Here is a 7,795-nt window from a genome sequence, read left to right on the forward strand (position 1 = left end):
ATTTCAAAATGCCATTGATATTCAGAGGTAGGGATCTCTGAGGTCAAAGAAGATTCCATGAAGGAGTGGAGTTGGCTTATGAAAGAAAAATAGGATTTTAAGTAAGAAGAGTGCCCTAGGTAGACTGTATGAAGACTAGAGCAACTTCACCAGGATAAACACAGTATACAGGAAGGAGTGAGGTGAGCAGCCTATCCATGTAGGTGAAGAAAAATCTCAGAAAATGAAGATTTGATTGAACAGGATTTGGATTTAGTAGTAAATTGTCACAGCTTCTTAAATTACAAAGGAGGTGATGAAATTTGGGGGGTGGCATGGAATTGGTCAAGCAGAGGTTTGCAAGGTATATATTAGAGTTGGAAAAGGCTGATGTTTGAGAAACCAGTTTGAAAGATTATTCTATCACACAGCAAGTGCCCTACAACAGAGAAACTCAATTTGGGAAATACTGGCTGTATTGAGAACACAGAAGATATGGACTGGAGGGATATTACAGAGGAAGGATGGTAGGCTTTTACACTTATTGTTATTCCAAAGAGGATTTGTGGCTCTTAATAATTAGATTTACTATACAAAAATAATTCTGGGAAGAAAGCCAAAGTGAAGGTTTGGAAAGACTAGATGGCATCATGGTTGAGACTCCCATACAGTATAGTATGTATGATGTCAGGCCTGTCACCTTTGCAAGACGGGACTGGCCCATCTCCTTCAACACCAACCAAGCTGTTGTAGATTTCAAGGGACCCTCTTCAGGTTTCTCTTGGTCCTAGACGAGAAACCAGGTTCTTAGGAACCCCCTGCAGTTTTACCTGACTTTGCTTTTCTTCTTGGGAATAAATGTTCCTTATTCTGTTGACTGGCTCAGATTGAAGCATCTTCCAAAAATGACACAATGGAGGTGAGGGGACCTAAGGGGCTGATGCTAGAAGGTTCCAGTACCCTGCTTTACTAACCCTGATCTTTCCCAGAATAACTTCAAACACCTAATGGGAAGTGAGAGGCCAGGTGGGGATCTGCTTGGTGTATGTGTTACACTCCTACCTTATGCTCTCTCTTTCTCCAGCCCTTGTTGGATACTTCTGCTTTGGCTTAGAAACTATTCTGGTGTTAGTATTCAATGGAGCAAAGAGGTTTTCCATATTAGTTCTAATTGCTAGTAGTTCTAAAAGTACAATGGAAAGACGTGGTTCCATAGTGTAGCAGTTAGCACGTCTGCTTTACACACAGAAGGTCCTGGGTTTGTGCCTCAGTGGAGCCACAGTCCATAGTCTATGGCCATGCCACCTTGAACAAGCCCAATGTCTGATCTTGGAAGCTAAGCGGGGTCCTGCCTGGTTAGCACTTGGATGGGAGACCACCTAGAAAGACCAGGTGCTGTAGGCATAAAAAAAAAAAAAAAAAAAAAAAAAAAAAAGTACAATGGAAAATAGGAGTAGGTGGAGGCAAAGTATTAGATAAAGCCTGACAGTGGTGTCTGTTTGGTACGTCAGCTGCTCAAATGAGATATTTATCGCCTCTGCTTTATTGATATCTCATAGGTTGGGTGGCAGACCTTTCTTCTGTAGTGCTATAGCCCAGGACTATAGCCAGCTTGTCCCAGAGGGAGTGGGGGGAGGGGTTGCTTAGATGCAACTCTCCTGGAAGTCCTAGCATACATTTTGTGAGTCTTTACAAGCGCTCTGTTCTATCTTTATCCACATGCTTCCAGCATCCTTGGAATTCTCCAGTTGAAAAAAAGTCTTAGTTTCTTATTAGTTTATCTCTGAAAGCAAATGACCCCACACTTAGACTTGAAAAGACATGAGTTAGCCTCTGGTCAGGTTGTATGCCCAGGTATGCTAGGTGTATTATCTGGTCTTTGTTCCTCTCAGACACCAACAGCTTGGATGATTTGCACGAAAATCATCCTGATAAACCAATGCCATTGGAGTCCACATTTAACAACAAAACAGGTACCAGTGTTTCAGTTTTGCTCTGTTAATTTCTAAAACAAGTAGGGTTATGCTAGAGAAACAAACGTTGGTCTGTTTATCTGATTTTGTGTATTTAACCTCAGTGTAGAGGACAATTTCAGAAAAAAACTGCAGTGCCTCTAGCCTTATGTGTCATTGGTCCTTCCTGGTTAACTCCCCTGCTCTGTTCAGCCACCATTTCAAGACTCACTTCAAACTTCCAAATCCGGTATCTACCTCAGCTGTCATCTGAGGATCTCCCTAATCCGAGTAAACAGCCAAGGAGATGGCCTCAACCTTCTACCACCAGACCTACGTCCAAGCACACCACTACTTCCCTTCTCCTGTTAGAATAAGAGTAGTTACAATGGGAGAAGTATCCCTATTGTCTAAACTCCTCTATCAGTGCACCGAATTCCCTCTCCTGTGGCTTTTTAAGGACTTGCTCCATCAACTCATATTTTCAACTTTTCCCACCCCATTAACTGGTCCACCCTCCCACACCTGAATTTTTCCAGTTTTTTTTTAATTGTGGCAAAATACACATAATAAAAGTTACCAACTTAACCACTTTTAAGTGTACAGTTCAGTGGTATTAAGTACATTCAGAATGTGGTGCAACCATCACTACAATCTATCTCTGTAACTCTTAAAACAGAAACTATAGCCAATAAACAATAATTCCCCATGACCTCCTCCCCCCAGCCCCTGACAACCATCATTTTACTTTCTGTCTCTATGATCTTTACCATTCCTAAGTACTTCATGTAAGTGGGATCATACAGTATTTATTAATGACTGGCTTATTTCACTTAATCACAATTTCCTCAAGGTTCACCCATTAACTTTATCATTGATATTTTAACATTCATACCTATCTCCTATTTAAAATCCAACCCTTTATTCCCCATCCTTTTCCAGCCTTACATTTCTCCTTGATAGCCAAAAATCTTGTAAGAGTTGCTTCTACTGAGTCCCACTTCTTATCCCTCTGCAGCCTGACTGCTGCCCCACTGCTTCTCAGAAATAGCTTCCATCAAGGACACCAATGACCTACATGTTAATAATCTCAAAACCCACTTTTTATTATATTTGACTCAGTATTTAACACTATGGACATCTCTTCCCTTAACCACTCTTCCAGTGACTGACACATATTCATCTTTCTTCTCTCTGGCCACTTCTCGGTTTCCTTGGCAGGTTCCTTCTCTATTCACCTCTTTAATGTGACTGTTCCTTATAGCTCTGTTTTGAGCCATTTCTTCCTTTTTCCCTACTACGAACAATCTTGTTCATTCTTGTGGCTTTCTGCTAGCAAATCCTGAATCTATATTAAAACCCAATTCTTGAGCTCCAGGGTCATAGATACACTGCCCACATGACATTTGCACTTGAGATGTCTTCTAGGAATCCTATACTCAACATCCAAAATTGAACGTATCATCTATTACCATCATCAAAAACCACCACTCCAAAAAAATCCACGTTCTGCTCTTGGCTCTCTCCCTAATTTTATTTCACTGACACTACAATTGCCTGTTGCTCAACCCAGAAACCTGGATTCACTGTGAATCTTCCTCCCTGACTCCAACCAATAATCACCAAGTCCTTCTGTATCTAATATCCATTGCTGTATAACAAATCACCCCAAAAACAATGGCTGAAAAAGACAGTCTTTTTCACAACTCTGAGGGTTGTCTAGGTGGCTCTGCTGATCTCTCCCAGGCTCTGCTGATCTCTCCCATGCAGCTACATTCCCCTAGTTGGTGTCTGGGCTCAGACGAGACAGCAGGGTCCTTCCACATGGTCTTTCTTCTTCACAGCGTGGTAAATGATCTCTGGCTTCCAAGAGAAGAGAGCAGAAGGGGCAAGTTCTCTTTAAGTCTTGCCTCAGAATGCCCCCAGTGCGCTTCTGTCACATTCTTTTGATCATAGCCTGGATTCTATGGATGGGGAAATGAACTTCATGTCTTGATGGGAGCAGCTATGAAGTATCTGTGGCCATTTTTAATCCACTTCACCTGTCAATTCTACCTTCTGATGGGCTGAACCTACAAAAGTAGCACTTTCATATGCTTCAATCTAGTATATCTTGAATTCACCATGGTCTTGATCACCATTGTCATCTGGTCTACTACACTAGCTTCCTAACAGGTGTTCCTGCCTCCAGTTGGGTTTTCCTCCGACTCATCTGTCATACAGCAGCCAGTGTGATCTTTGTAACATTTGAGTCTGATTATCCCACTCTCCTGCTTAAGACCTCCCCACTTTCCTTTTTCCTTAAATACAAACTGTGTGGCATGATTTATATATATATATATATATATATATATATATATATATATATATATATAATCCTCAGGCACCCATTTAACTCTCCAGCCTTCTTACTTTCTCCCTTGTATTCTCAGCTCCAACTCTACTCTTGCTGAAATTGCTCTTGTGCTGAGCTATGTCTCAGAGAAGTTGGTGATCCTGTGCATTTCTCTCCCCAATTTCTCATCTTAAGACCATATTTCCTCCCCCAGCCCACTTTGAAACAGAAACAAAAATTCAAAGAAACTGACAACTTAAGGGTCAGGTGAAGTTTTTGCCTCCGAGATTCTAGGGAAGATGGGCATGGGGAACTAAAAATGGGAGTCCTCTGATGTTACAGGTGGCCAGGGAGCAGAGTAGAAGGAGTTCAGAGGACATTCCCTTCGCTCCACCCTGGGGCATGACCTGTGGCCATTCGCTGTTCAACAGTCTTGAACAGGGCATCGATACCCTGTGTGGGAAGAGGAGCCTGGAGTGTGAACTTCGCCCCTCCACCAAGCTGCCCCCAAACGACCTGTAACGAGGTGCATCTGCTGCCATGGTTACACCTCTACTTCGAACTCATCTCCCTGTCCTTCTCTTACTTCTGTCTCTTCCTAATCCTCCCTATTTCAGTGGTAAAAATCACTTCTTCGGGAAGATGTGCCTCATTCCTCTGACATAATCTCCCACAGTTCCCTGTACTAGTGCTTTTTACTTCCCTTAGTGACATTACTGTGTCAGGCAGCTTTCCAAAGGTCTACGTAGATTAGCTTATTTACTCCTCACAACAAATGTATTATGATTCCTACTTTACAGATGAGGAAACAGGCACAGAGAGGTTAAGTAATTTGCCCTACAGCATAAACCTAGGAAGTAGTGAGCCAGGCTTCACACCTGAGGACTGGCTCCAGGGCCCACATTCTTACCCACTAAGCTGTATTTGCCTCATATAATATATTTATGTGTATGTTTGAGAATGCAAGTTTAGCATCCTTCTCCCCTTGCAGTTAAGTCCAGTAAGGCTAGAAGTATGTCTTACTCAACTAGCACTGAATTCCTAGCTGTCAGGGGGGTGTGCTGCAGAGAAATCTGCTCTGTTAATATGTGTTGAATGAAAATATGGGATATTTTTACCTATCTTCTTTAAAAAGTATCCTCAATCACTTCTTCATACGATTTTAAAAATTGTTTTATTGTTTTAAATTAATTAGACCTCTGTGAGTCAAATACAAAGTTGAGCTGGCTCCTGGCATTATTCCTAGGCTACTTTCTGAGTTCTTACATCATTCTTCTTATCCTTTCCCTCCTTTTGCTTCTGGTACATAGAGGCATCAGGAGGGAGAAGGAGCAGTAGTTCCCGTGCAGAGCTGCCATTCTATCGTGTCCACCTCAACTGCGATGGCAAGCAGTGCAAGTCCCTGTACTCATTCGCTCAGAATGAATAATGACACCACAAAATCTAGCGTGATTGTGAGAGATGGTTATTTGCAGATCACGAATTTATTTATTGATCCGTCACTCCCTAATCCAGCAGTCGTTCATTGTGCCCCTACTATGGATAAGGTGCTGAGGAGCCAATGGTGAGCAAAACAGGTAAGGTCTCTGCCCCTGGGACACACAGTTGAGCGATGAAGATGAAATCATCAGGTAATAAGATGCAGTTCAGGTTCACCCAATCAGCATCTCATCAAGGATTAAGGCCAAAACGGCCAGTTTTAAAGTACCCAGGGAAAGGCTATTGTCCTCCAATGATTGGCTGGCTTGCCCAGCCTCAGCCAATCGGATGACGGCTGAGCTCTTGACCAGAGGTAAAATTCAAGTCCCAGGTCCCAGGAAAGCCGGTCCTTCATTATTTCCTCACTTTTCGGTTATCGCCCTTTACTTTCTCAAATTGGGTTGTCTTGAATTCATATACAAGATTTGCCATTTATTGGGCCATGTGATCTTGGGAAAGTCAACTTCTCTGAACGTCAATTTCCTTATTTGTAAAATGAAGATAACGGTAGGAAAGTTGTGAGAATTAAATGGGTGTGATTCAAGTAAATCGTGTAGGACGCATTAAAAAATGTTAACTCATAATGTTATTATTTTTCCAGTCTGAATCCAACTCAGGGCAGGAGGCTGTCTAGTCTGCAGCTTCAGGAGAATTGCCTTTCTCGTGTGTCTCTGGTCTGGAGAGGAGTGGTATTCTCACTGGCTTTTGGCTGGATGCTGTCCTTTTGGAATATAAACGCTATAGCCCTGGCAGAGGGTTCCTATTGCCCAGAGCTGCTCCAAACAGACTGGCACTCACCTAGACTAAACAAATGCCAATCGGCCTTCCAATAGGTGTAAGTGGTGAAATAAAAAGAATTTCAGCAAACATCCTACAAACCCAACACAAGCAAAAAATCATATCCTCAATTCCCCTGGTAACCATGTTTAGCTCTAGGAATTGTGTTTCCGTAGAAGCAATGTAGGAATCACCTTCTCAGTGCTACAGCAGCTGCATTTTGTAATGAAATAGCAATCAAAAGTGCAATGGGCACCCAGACTTTAGTTTTTGCTCTAAAGACCTCTGCCACAAAGAACTTACAATTGAGTCTTTTAGTGTTGCTGCTTTTGATTTTAATGAAATCTCTGCTGTGTAAATGGTTGAGATAAAGAGTAAGAGGGAGAGGTGCCTCAAAATCTAGTTTTTTAGCTTTTTAAAAAAAGTGATTGCTACAATAGTAAGATAGAAGGAATATTCTTCCTCAGAAAACCAATTAGCAGTGTCCCCTGGGGTTGCTGCCCAACACAGAATTAGACCATGGTGCTGTCTCCTAATAATGTAGACTCCAAGCAGTAGCTCATTGGTGGTGAAGATACTGAGAATTAGACTAGTCCTTTGGGAAGACAATACGGTGTTTGGCATTCTCACTTCTGTAGCATAGTGTGTGCATGCTTTCTGTTTTAATGAGTGCTTAGGAGCTGAGAAAACATTCCTACCCTTCCCCCACTTTTTACAGTACAAATTACTACTGCATTTTTTAAACTTGATTTTTTTCATTACATTGCATTGTCTGTTTCATTTTCAACTGACATATATGTAGAGTGCAATGCACAGACATCAGGTGTACAATTCCATGAGCTTTGAAAATTGTATACACATGTGTAACCACCACTTAAGATACAGAACATTTTCCTCACTTCTGAAAGTTCCCTTGTGCCTTTTCGATCAATTCTACTGACCCCAACCAATCCCCAGGCAACCACTGTTCTGATTTATATCACTATATATTAGATATACCTGTTTTAAACTTATATACATGGGATCATGCACCATGTACTCTTTTTGTACCTGGATTCTTTTCCTCAACATAATATCTATGAGATGGCAAATCTCTCATTTGTGTTATATGTATCAGTAATTTATTCCTTTTCTTTTGCTCTTTAAATCAATGTTATTATGAAGTACAATTTATACACAATAAAATGATAATTTAAATACTGGAATACCTTGGAGATACTCTGTGTTCAGTTTTAGACCACTGTAATAAAGCAAATATCACAATAGAGCAAGT

This window comes from Pteropus medius, unplaced genomic scaffold (assembly GCF_902729225.1).
Source record: "Pteropus medius unplaced genomic scaffold, Ma_sr-lr_union100, whole genome shotgun sequence".
Classification (NCBI taxonomy): domain Eukaryota; kingdom Metazoa; phylum Chordata; class Mammalia; order Chiroptera; family Pteropodidae; genus Pteropus; species Pteropus medius.